Source organism: Sciurus vulgaris, assembly GCF_902686455.1.
Source record: "Sciurus vulgaris genome assembly, chromosome: X".
Taxonomy (NCBI): Eukaryota; Metazoa; Chordata; class Mammalia; order Rodentia; family Sciuridae; genus Sciurus; species Sciurus vulgaris.
The window spans coordinates 107,230,206-107,241,220 of record NC_136471.1 but is presented as its reverse complement, the minus strand read 5'-3'; the positions used below and the strand labels follow the sequence as shown (position 1 = coordinate 107,241,220).

The 11,015-nt window shown below is 36.6% G+C and overlaps 1 long non-coding RNA gene across 1 annotated transcript in view; it reads right to left on the bottom strand.

Annotated features, from left to right (window-relative positions):
• Window positions 1-496: 496 nt before the first annotated feature.
• LOC306650734 overlaps window positions 497-11,015 on the bottom strand; it is a 1,184,502-nt gene continuing 1,173,983 nt past the window's right edge. The window contains exon 2 of the long non-coding RNA XR_013760993.1: window positions 497-602. This is a non-coding gene — a long non-coding RNA (uncharacterized lncRNA). The remainder of the gene's footprint in view (window positions 603-11,015) is intronic.

Genomic DNA, 11,015 nt, shown 5'->3' with positions numbered 1-11,015 from the left:
ATCATTCTGCCTGCTTCAAAGCTGAAAGGGGGCAGCGTGGGGCAAGCAGTTTGGAGTTCCCTTTTTTAAAAATTGGGTCAATTGAGGAGTCCAAGGTAGAAGTCTGGCTGGGAAAGAGCAGGTTGTGAAGTCATCTGGGGGTGAGTGCTTCTATGAGAGAAGAACAAAAAGACATGAATACTGAAATGAGATTAGTACAAAATAAATGTTGCAGCATCTGAAACATGCCACTGAGTATCATGAAAATGACAGAAGTCAATCTCTCACCAGGAGGTGGAAGAACTGAGAAATTGTTCCCATAACTAGGCTTAGCAAAGGCTGGAGAGGACAAGGCCTTTATTTGGGGACTTTAACATTGTCCAGGTTATCAGGAATGTAAACACAACATTTAACTCTTAATGTCATAGATGTCCCCAGAAAATACAGTTAAGCTACTTAATGTCATCTGATTTTTGTAAAATATCCCTTTATTGGTATAACCTGTGTTTAGTAGAGATCTCTATACTTCTGTTACTTAGGGCTAGGTAATCATACTAGCAAACATAGATTAAGTCTACCTGTGTAGCTTAGGAAGATCTGCAGGCCTTAAACTGACTAAAAAACTTCTGACTCTGGCAGTTTCTCTTGATAGTTATCAGACACATTTGCTAAAGAATCTTTCTTTCATTTGTAGCTTCCAGTCTTTATTCTAGTGGGCTAATACAAGTGTATATCTTAAGTTACATTTAACTATTATTTCTTTTAAATGCCCAAGAATGGCTATAGTTTGGTTTTAACTGTTTTGCTGGATGTCTAAGATCAATCTGGTCAAATTGACCTGGTTTCTGTCTTGTTAAAAAGTCAGCTGAGTTCCCACAGGGGTCACTTGTAGAGAACTTAAGAGCAGCTTCTTAGCTCCATCAGTGTCATTGGTTAGGCAGGGTCTCTTGATGAGGTGGCTTCCTTTGGAAGCATCAAGGGATGTCTCCCTTTTTCCATGACCCTCCTCTGCAGCAGATGCACTGAGTGATTTTTCATCCTCTAGTCTCAACAATCTCCTTGATCAGGAGGTTGTGTGACCCAGATTTGCAGCGCTCTTTAGAGAAGTCCCCTTATTCCCTGGGTTCAGGCTGACTTTGAGGGCAAGATACTGTTTTTTCTTGGCCTCTGTATTTAATTCCAATTTCTAAGTTTGATCTTAATCATCCAGCAAGCCAGTCTCACCAGTCATAAAGTAAGAGTACTGGGCTTTAACTTTAATGTCCATAACTTTACAGTTATTTACCCTTTTATCTAACTGGAGTCTGTATTAGTACTGGAAGTTACCACTATCTGTTCTATAGGTGATGGCTTTTTATCACAAGTTACCTAGGTTGTATGTTCTGGAAGCAGCTACTTCTGCAAAACAGTAACAGGTAACAGTTTTACAAAATGAAATTAGCAAGAGTAAAAACATTCAGCTTGTATAATAGCTATCTTGAATTTTGACTGAGAACCACATTATATCCCCTGTTTGAGATCATAGTAATTTTACAACAAAAACCAATCTTCTGACTTATAATTTTAAATAAGCTGAAGTCTGACTTATTTTGGAGTCACTCTAAAATGCAGCAGGGTGAGGCAGAGCCTTATCTCAGGTAAGGCAGGGCTCTTCGCAAATCTTAAGTAAAATGTTCTAATACTGAAGCTAATTTTTGCCCCTTTTGCCATGACCAGCATGACCAAATTTTCATGTTCAGTGAGGGGCAAAGGAGTATTAGAAAATAAAGGTTTATAAACACAGATTTTGAAGATTAAGCTGAGATCAGATGGAGCTCTGTTCTCTGATGGAGATGCAGATCTAAAGAGTTATGTTAGCAATCTTTATACATGTCTTATTATTAGGTTAAAGATTATGTAAGCATTATTCTTTGTTTTCAGGAGAGTTACAGAGACTAGAACATCTATGTAACTTTTTCCAAAACTGCAAAGTGCAATGTTAGGAACTCTGTGTAGCTCTCAAAGAAGTCCACTGTCCAAAGTTACTGTAAGGTGGGCAGGAACTAGAGAAGGGAGCTGATGAAACACTGATTATCTAGCAAAACAATTTTTTTCTGCCCAAGAGCTGTGTGCCTGAGATCAATGTAAGAGCTGACAGGACTCCTGTACAGAGCTTCCCCAGAGAGGGTACTGCCACAGCAGTTAGGCATCTTGTGCTCCTACACAGGAACACTTCCAGGCACCAGGCATGCTACAGTCATGTGGTCAGAGACCCCAATCTCAGTCATCGTTGTCCCATTTTTGCTATTGCACATTACACTCTTTATTAAATGTCATTTTAAGAAGTTTACATATATTGATTCCTGAATCTATATGAACATTAGTTAACACAGTCTAACATTATATCCAAAACAGGAATCAATCAAAGAAAGGTTGAGAGAGCTTTTAAGTTTTCTTTTGTGTAGCAAAATGCTTTCACCTTCTACTATATGAACCTTTAAACAAATCAGGCTGTCACTAACTCTTAGATATACATTTACATTTAAATTTTTATCTCAGTGAAACAAGTAACCAATTTTACATATATCTTATTGATAATAGGTCCCATAATAGAATATTAAATGATAAAAATAAATCCCCAATAAAATGTACTCCTTAAGTTTAAGATTACCATTACAGACAAGTTTATTCTGGAGAATAGCAGCACTTGATAAATTCCCTGCTTTAAAAACTTGTATACCTGAAAAATATGAACACATTTAATATACAACTAGTGACCATTTCACAATTACCTTGACACTTTTATCTCACCAAATTTAGCTTTTAAAGAAAAATGTAGACTCTGTAACATAGTACAATACTCTAACAGTTGCTCAACCGTAATTGTATACACACCAATTTTTTAAAATTTATTTTTATTGTAAACAAATGGGATACATGTTGTTTCAGTTTGTACATGGAGTAATAGCATACCATTTGCATATTCATATATTTACATAGAGTAATGATGTTTGATTCATTCTGTTATTTTTTTCCTTCCCCCCCACCCCTCACACCTCTCTTTTCCCTCTATACAGTCCTACCTTCCTCCATTCTTGTCCCCTTCCCACCCCCCATTAAGTGTCATCATCCGCTTATCAGCGAGATCATTCGTCCTTTAGTTTTTTGAAATTGGCTTATCTCACTTAGCATGATATCCTCCAATTTCATCCATGCCTGCAAATGCCATAATTTTATCATTCTTTATGGCGGAGTAATATTCCATTGTATATATATGCCACACTTTCTTTATCCATTCATCAACTGAAGGGCATCTAGGTTGGTTCCACAGTCTGGCTATTGTGAATTGAGCAGCTATGAACATTGATGTGGCTGTATCTCTGTAGTATGCAGATTTTAATCCTTTGGGTATAGGCCAAGGAGTGGGATAGCTGGGTCAAATGGTGGTTCCATTCCAAGCTTTCTGAGGAATCTCCATACTGCTTTCCAGAGTGGCTGTACTAATTTGCAACCCCACCAGCAATGTATGAGTGTACCTTTTCCCCCACATCCTCACCAACACCTATTGTTGCTTGTGTTCTTGATAATCGCCATTCTAATTGGGGTGAGATGGAATTTTAGGGTAGTTTTGATTTGCATTTCTCTTATTACTGAAGATGTTGAACATTTTTTCATATATCTGTTGATTGCTTGTACATCTTCTTCTGTGAAGTGTCTGTTCATTTCCTTAGCCCATTTGTTGATTGATTATTTGTATTCTTGATGTAGAGTTTTTTGAGTTCTTTATAGATTCTGGAAATTAGCGCTCTATTTGAAGTATGAGTGGCAAAGATATTCTCCCACTCTGTAGGCTCCCTCTTCGCATTCCTGATAGTTTCCTTTGCTGAGAGAAAGCTATTTACTTTGAATCTATCCCAGTTATTGATTCTTGCTTTTATTTCTTGTGCTATGGGAGTCCTGTCAAGGAAGTCTGATCCTAAGCCAACAAGGTGAAGATTTGGACCTACTTTTTTTTCTATAAGATGCAGGGTCTCTGGTCTGATTTCAAGGTCCTTGATGCATTGTGAGTTGAGTTTTGTGCACGGTGAGAGATAGGGGTTTAGTTTCATTATGTTGCATATGGATTTCCAGTTTTCCCAGCACCATTTGTTGAAGAGGCTATCTTTTCTCCATTGCATATTTTTGGCACCTTTGTCTAGTATTAGAAAATTGTATTTATTTGGGTTTGTGTCCGTGTTCTCTATTCTGTACCATTGATCTACCTGTCTATTTTGGTACCAATATCATGCCGTTTTTGTTACTATTGCTTTGTAATAGAGTTGAAGATCTGGGATTGCGATACCCACTGCTTCGCTCTTTCTACTGAGGATTGCTTTAGCTATTCTGGGTTTCTTATTCTTCCAGATGAATTTCATGATTGCTTGCTCTATTTCTGTGAGGTACGTCACTGGGATTTTAATTGGAATTGCATTGAATCTGTATAGCACTTTTGGTAGTATGGCCATTTTGGCAATATTAATTCTGCCTATCCAAGACCATGGGAGATCTTTCCATCTTCTAAGGTCTTCCTTAATTTCTTTCTTCAGTGTTTTGTAGTTTTCATTGTAGAGATCTTTTACCTTGTTGGTTAGATTGATACCCAAGTATTTTTTTTTTTTTTTGAGGCTATTGCAAATGGAGTTGTTTTCCTCATTTCCCTTTCAGCTGTTTCATCACTTGCGTATAAAAATGCTGTAGATTTATGCGTGTTGATTTTATAGCCTGCTATTTTGCTGAATTTATTGATGAGTTCTAGAAGTTTTCTGGAGGAGGTTTTTGTATCCTCTAAATATAGAATCATGTCATCCGCAAATAGTGACAGCTTAAGTTCCTCTTTTCCTATTCGTATCCCTTTAATTTCTTTAGTCTGCCTAATTGCTCTGGCTAGAGTTTCGAGGACCATGTTGAATAGAAGTGGTGAAAGAGGACATCCCTGTCTTGTTCCCATTTTTAAAGGGAAAGGTTTCAGTTTTTCTCCATTAAGAATGATGTTGGCCATGGGGTTAGCATAAATAGCCTTTACAATGTTCAGGTATGTTCCTGTTATCCCTATTTTTTCTAGTGTTTTCAGCATGAAGGGGTGTTGTATATTGTCAAATGCTTTTTCTGCATCAATTGAAATATCCATATGATTCTTATCCTCAAGTCTATTGATATGATGGATTACGTTTATTGATTTATGAATGTTGAACCATCCTTGCATTCCAGGAATGAACCCCACTTGATCGTGGTGCACAATTTTCTTAATATGTTTTTGGATATGGTTTGCCAATATTTTGTTAAGGATCTTTGCATCTATATTCATCAAGGATATTGGTCTAAAATTTTCTTTCCTTGATGTGTCTTTTCCTGGTTTGGGTATGAGGGTGACATTAGTTTCATAGAATTAGTTCGGTAGGGTACCCTCCTTTTCTATTTCCTGGAATACTTTGAGAACTATTGGAATGAGTTCTTCTTTGAAGGTCTTGTGGAACTCAGCTGAGAATCCATCTGGTTCTGGGCTTTTCTTGAATGTTAGATTTTTAATGGCTTCTTCTATTTCATTGCTTGATATTGATATATTTAAATCATGTATGTCCTCCTGGTTCAGTTTGGGAGGAGCATATGTCTCTAGAAATTTGTCAATGTCTTCAGTACTTTCTAGTTTGTTGGAATACAGGTTTTCAATGTAGCTTCTCATTATGTTCTGTATCTCAGTGGTGTCTGTTGTGATATTTCCTTTTGCATCATGTATTTTAGTAATTTGAGTTTTCTCTCTCCTCCTCTTTGTTAGTGTGGCTAAGGGTTTATCTATTTTGTTTACTTTCTCAAAGAACCAACTTTTTGTTTTGTCAATTTTTTGAATAGTTTCTTTTGTTTCAATTTCATTGATTTCAGCACTGATTTTAATTATTTCCTGTCTTCTACTACTTTTGCTGTTATTCTGTTCTTCTTTTTCTAGGGCTTTGAGCTGTATTGTTAGGTCATTTACTTGTTGACTCTTCATTCTTTTCTGGAATGTGCTCCATGCAATGAATTTTCCTCTTAGTACTGCTTTCATAGTGTCCCAGAGATTTTGATACGTTGTGTCATCATTCCCATTGACCTCTAAGAATTTTTTAATCTCCTCCCTGATGTTTTATGTTATCCATGTTTCATTCAATAGCATATTATTTAGTCTCCAAGTGTTGGAGTAATTTCCTTTTTTTACTTTGTCATTTGTTTCTACTCTCAGTCCATTATGTTCTGATAGAACACAAGGCAGTATCTCTATTCTTTTGCATTTCCTAAGGGCTGCTTTGTGGCATAACATATGGTCTATTTTCGAGAAGGTTCCATGTGCTGCTGAGAAGAAAGTGAATCTGCTAGTTGATGGATGGAATATTCTATATATGTCTATTAAATCTAGGTTATTGATTGTGTTATTGAGTTCCATGATTTCTTTGGTTGGATTTTGTTTGGAAGATCTATCTAGTGGTGACAGCGGTGCGTTAAAGTCGCCCAGAATTATTGTGTTGTGGTCTATGTGATTCTTGAAATTGAGAAGGATTTGTTTGATGTACAGGGATGCACCATTGTTTGGGGCATAAATATTTACTATCGTTATGTCTTCCTGATTTATGGTTCCCTTAAGCAGGATGAAATGTCCTTCTTTACCCCTTCTGACTATCTTTGGCTTGAAGTCCACTTTATCTGATATAAGGATGGAAACCCCCGCTTTTTTACTGAGTCCATGTGCATGGTAGGTTTTTTCCCATCCTTTCACCTTTAGTCTGTGGATATCTTTTTCTATGAGATGAGTCTCTTGCAAGCAGCATATTTTTGGGTCTTTCTTTTTAATCCATTCTGCCAGTCTATGTCTTTGGATTGATGAGTTTAGGCCATTAACGTTCAGGGTTATTATTGAGAAATGATTTGTATTCCCAGTCATTTGGCTTATTTTTGGCTTTTAAGTTGGCTTGTTTTCTCCTTTGAGTGGTTTTTCTCTAAAGTAGTTCCTCCCTTTGCTGACCTCCATTGTTGTTTTTCATTTCCTCCACATGGAATATTTTGTTGATAACATTCTGTAGAGCAGGCTTTCTATTTATAAATTCTTTTAACTTCTGTTTATCATGGAAGGATTTTATTTCATCTTCAAATCTGAAGGTTAGTTTTGCTGGGTATAGGATTCTTGGTTGGCAACCATGTTCTTTCAGAGCTTGAAATATGTTGTTCCAGGCCCTTCTAGCTTTTAGAGTCTGGGTTGAGAAGTCGGCTGCTATCCATATTGGTCTCCCCCTATATGTAATCTGATGCTTTTCTCTTGTGGCCTTCAAAATCCTATCTTAATTTTGAATGTTAGGCATTTTCATTATAATGTGCCTTGGTGTGGATCTGTTGTGATTCTGTGCATTTGGTGTTCTGTAAGCCTCTTGTATTTGACTTTCCATTTCATTCTTCAGATTTGGGAAATTTTCTGATATTATTTCATTGAATAGGTTGTTCATTCCTTTGGTTTGTATCTCTGTGCCTTCCTCAATCCCGATAATTCTTAAATTTGGTCTTTTCATGATGTCCCATAGTTCTTGAAGATTCTGTTCATGATTTCTTACCATCTTCTCTGTTTGGGCAACTTTCTTTTCTTTTCTTTTTTTTTTTTTTTATGGAGGGCACATTATCACATTTTAGGAGGGACTTGAATTTTTTTTTTTTATTGTAAACAAATGGGATACATGTTGTTTCTCTGTACATGGCGTAAAGGCATACCATTTGTGTAATCATAAATTTACATAGAGTAATGTTGTTTGATTCATTCTGTTATTTTTTCCCTTCCCCCCCACCTTCCCACCCCTCTTTACCCTCTATACAGTACTTCCTTCCTCCATACTTGCCCCCCTCCCTAACCCTAACTCTAACCCTAACACTAACCCTTCCCTCCCCCCCATTTTGTGTCATCCTCCACTTATTAGCGATATCATTCGTCCTTTGGCTTTTTGAGATTGGCTTATCTCACTTAGCATGATATTCTCCAATTTCATCCATTTGCCTGCAAATGCCATAATTTTATCATTCTTTATGGCTGAGTAATATTCCATTGTATATATATACCACAGTTTCTTTATCCACTCATCAATTGAATGGCATCTAGGTTGGTTCCACAGTCTGGCTATTGTGAATTGAGCAGCTATGAACATTGATGTGGCTGTATCTCTGTAGTATGCTGATTTTAAGTCCTTTGGGTATAGGCCAAGGAGTGGGATAGCTGGGTCAAATGGAGGATCCATTCCAAGTTTTCTAAGGAATCTCCACACTGCTTTCTAGAGTGGTTGCACTAATTTGCAGCCCCACCAGCAATGTATGAGTGTACCTTTCTCCCCACATCCTCGCCAACACCTGTTGTTGCTCATATTCTTGATAATCGCCATTCTAATTGGGGTGAGATGGAATTTTAGGGTAGTTTTGATTTGCATTTCTCTTATTACTAGAGATGTTGAACATTTTTCCATATGTTTGTTGATTGCTTGTAGATCTTCTTCTGTGAAGTGTCTATTCATTTCCTTAGCCCATTTGTCCACTGGATTATTTGAATTCTTGGAGTAGAGTTTTTTGAGTTCTTTATAGATTCTGGAGATTAGTGCTCTATCTGAAGTATGATTGGCAAAGATATTCTCCCACTCTGTAGGCTCTTTCTTCGCATTGCTGATAGTTTCCTTTGCTGAGAGAAAGCTTTTTAGTTTGAATCTATCCCAGTGGTTGATTCTAGCTTTTATTTCTTGTGCTATGGGAGTCCTGTTAAGGAAGTCTGATCCTAGACCAACAAGGTGAAGATTTGGACCTACTTTTTCTTCTATAATCTGCAGGGTCTCTGGTCTGATTCTGAGGTCCTTAATCCATTTTGAGTTTAGTTTCGTGCATGGTGAGAGATATGGGTTTAGCTTCATTCTGTTGCATATGGATTTCCAATTCTCCCAGCACCATTTGTTGAAGAGGCTATCTTTTCTCCATTGCATATTTTTGGCCCCTTTGTCTAGTATGAGAAAATTGTATTTATTTGGGTTTGTGTCCGTGTCCTCTATTCTGTACCATTGATCTACCTTTCTATTTTGGTACCAATACCATGCCGTTTTTGTTACTATTGCTTTGTAGTAGAGTTGAAGATCTGGTATTGCAATACCCCCTGTTTCACTCTTCCTGCCAAGGATTGCTTTAGCTATTCTGGGTTTCTTATTCTTCCAGATGAATTTCATAATTGTTTGCTCTATTTCTGTAAGGTACGTCATTGGGATTTTAATTGGAATTGCATTGAATTTGTATAGCACTTTAGGTAGTATGGCCATTTTGACAATATTAATTCTTCCTATCCAAGAACATGGAAGATCTTTCCATCTTCTAAGGTGTTCTTTAATTTCTTTCTTTAGTGTTGTATAGTTCTCATTGTAGAGGTCTTTCACCTCTTTTGTGAGATTGATTCCCAAGTATTTTATTTTTTTCGAGGCTATTTTGAATGGGGTAGTTTTCCTAATTTCTCTTTCTGAAGATTCATCACTTATGTATAAAAATGCGTTGGATTTATGGGCATTGATCTTGTAACCTGCTACTTTACTGAATTCACTTATGAGTTCTAAGAGTTTTCTGGTGGAATTTCCAGGTTCCTCTAAATATATAATCATGTCATCAGCTAACAGGGATAGTTTGAGTTCTTCTTTTCCTATTCGTATCCCTTTAACTTCTTTGGTTTGTCTAATTACTCTGGCCAGAGTCTCAAGAACGATGTTGAATAGAAGTGGTGAAAGAGGGCATCCCTGCCTTGTTCCAGTTTTTAGGGGGAATGCTTTCAGTTTTTCACCATTTAGAATGATATTAGCCATGGGCTTAGCATAAATGGCCTTTACAATGTTAAGGAATGTTCCCACTATCCCTATTTTTTCTAGTGTTTTGAGCATGAAGGGGTGCTGTATTTTATCAAATGCTTTTTCTGCATCTATTGAAATAATCATGTGATTCTTGACTTTAAGTCTATTAATATGGTGAATTACGTTTATTGATTTCCTGATGTTGAACCAACCTTGCATACCTGGGATGAAGCCCACTTGATCATGGTGCACAATCTTTTTAATATGTTTTTGTATGCGATTTGCTAAAATTTTGTTGAGAATTTTTGCATCGATGTTCATTAAGGATATTGGCCTGAAATTTTCTTTCCTTGATGAGTCTCTGTCTGGTTTAGGTATCAGTGTGATATTGGCTTCATAGAATGAGTTTGGGAGGGTTCCCTCCTCTTCTATTTTATGGAATACTTTGAGAAGTATTGGAATGAGCTCTTCTTTAAAGGTTTTGTAGAACTTGGCTGAGAACCCATCTGGTCCCGGACTTTTCTTTGTTGGTAGGCTTTTGATGACTCCTTCTATTTCACTACTTGAAATTGGTCTATTTAAATTGTTTATGTCCTCCTCGTTCAGTTTAGACAATTCATATGTCTCTAGAAACCTGTTGATGTCTTCGAAATTTTCTATTTTGTTGGAGTATAGATTTTCAAAATAGCTTCTAATTATGTTTTGTATTTCAATCCTGTCTGTTGTGATATTTCCTTGTTCATTCCGAATTTTAGTGATTTGGTTTTCTCTCGTCTTCTCTTTGTTAGTGTGGCTAAAGGTTTATCGATTTTGTTTATTTTTTCGAAGAACCAGCTATTTATTTTGTCAATTTTTTGTATTGTTTCTTCTGTTTCAATTTCATTGGTTTCAGCTCTGAGTTTAACTATTTCCTGTCTTCTACTACTTTTGGTCTGTTCTGTTCTTCTTTTTCTAGGGCTTTGAGCTGTAGTGTTAGGTCGTTTATTTGTTGACTTTTACGTCTTTTATTAAATGCGCTCCATGAAATAAATTTCCCTCTAAGTACTGCTTTCATAGTGTCCCAGAGATTTTGAAATGATGTTTATTTGTTCTCATTTACCACTAAGAATTTTTTAATTTCCTTCCTAATATCTTCTGTTATCCATTCATCATAATAGCATATTGTTTAATCTCCAGATGTTGGAATAGTTTCTGTGTTTTACTCTT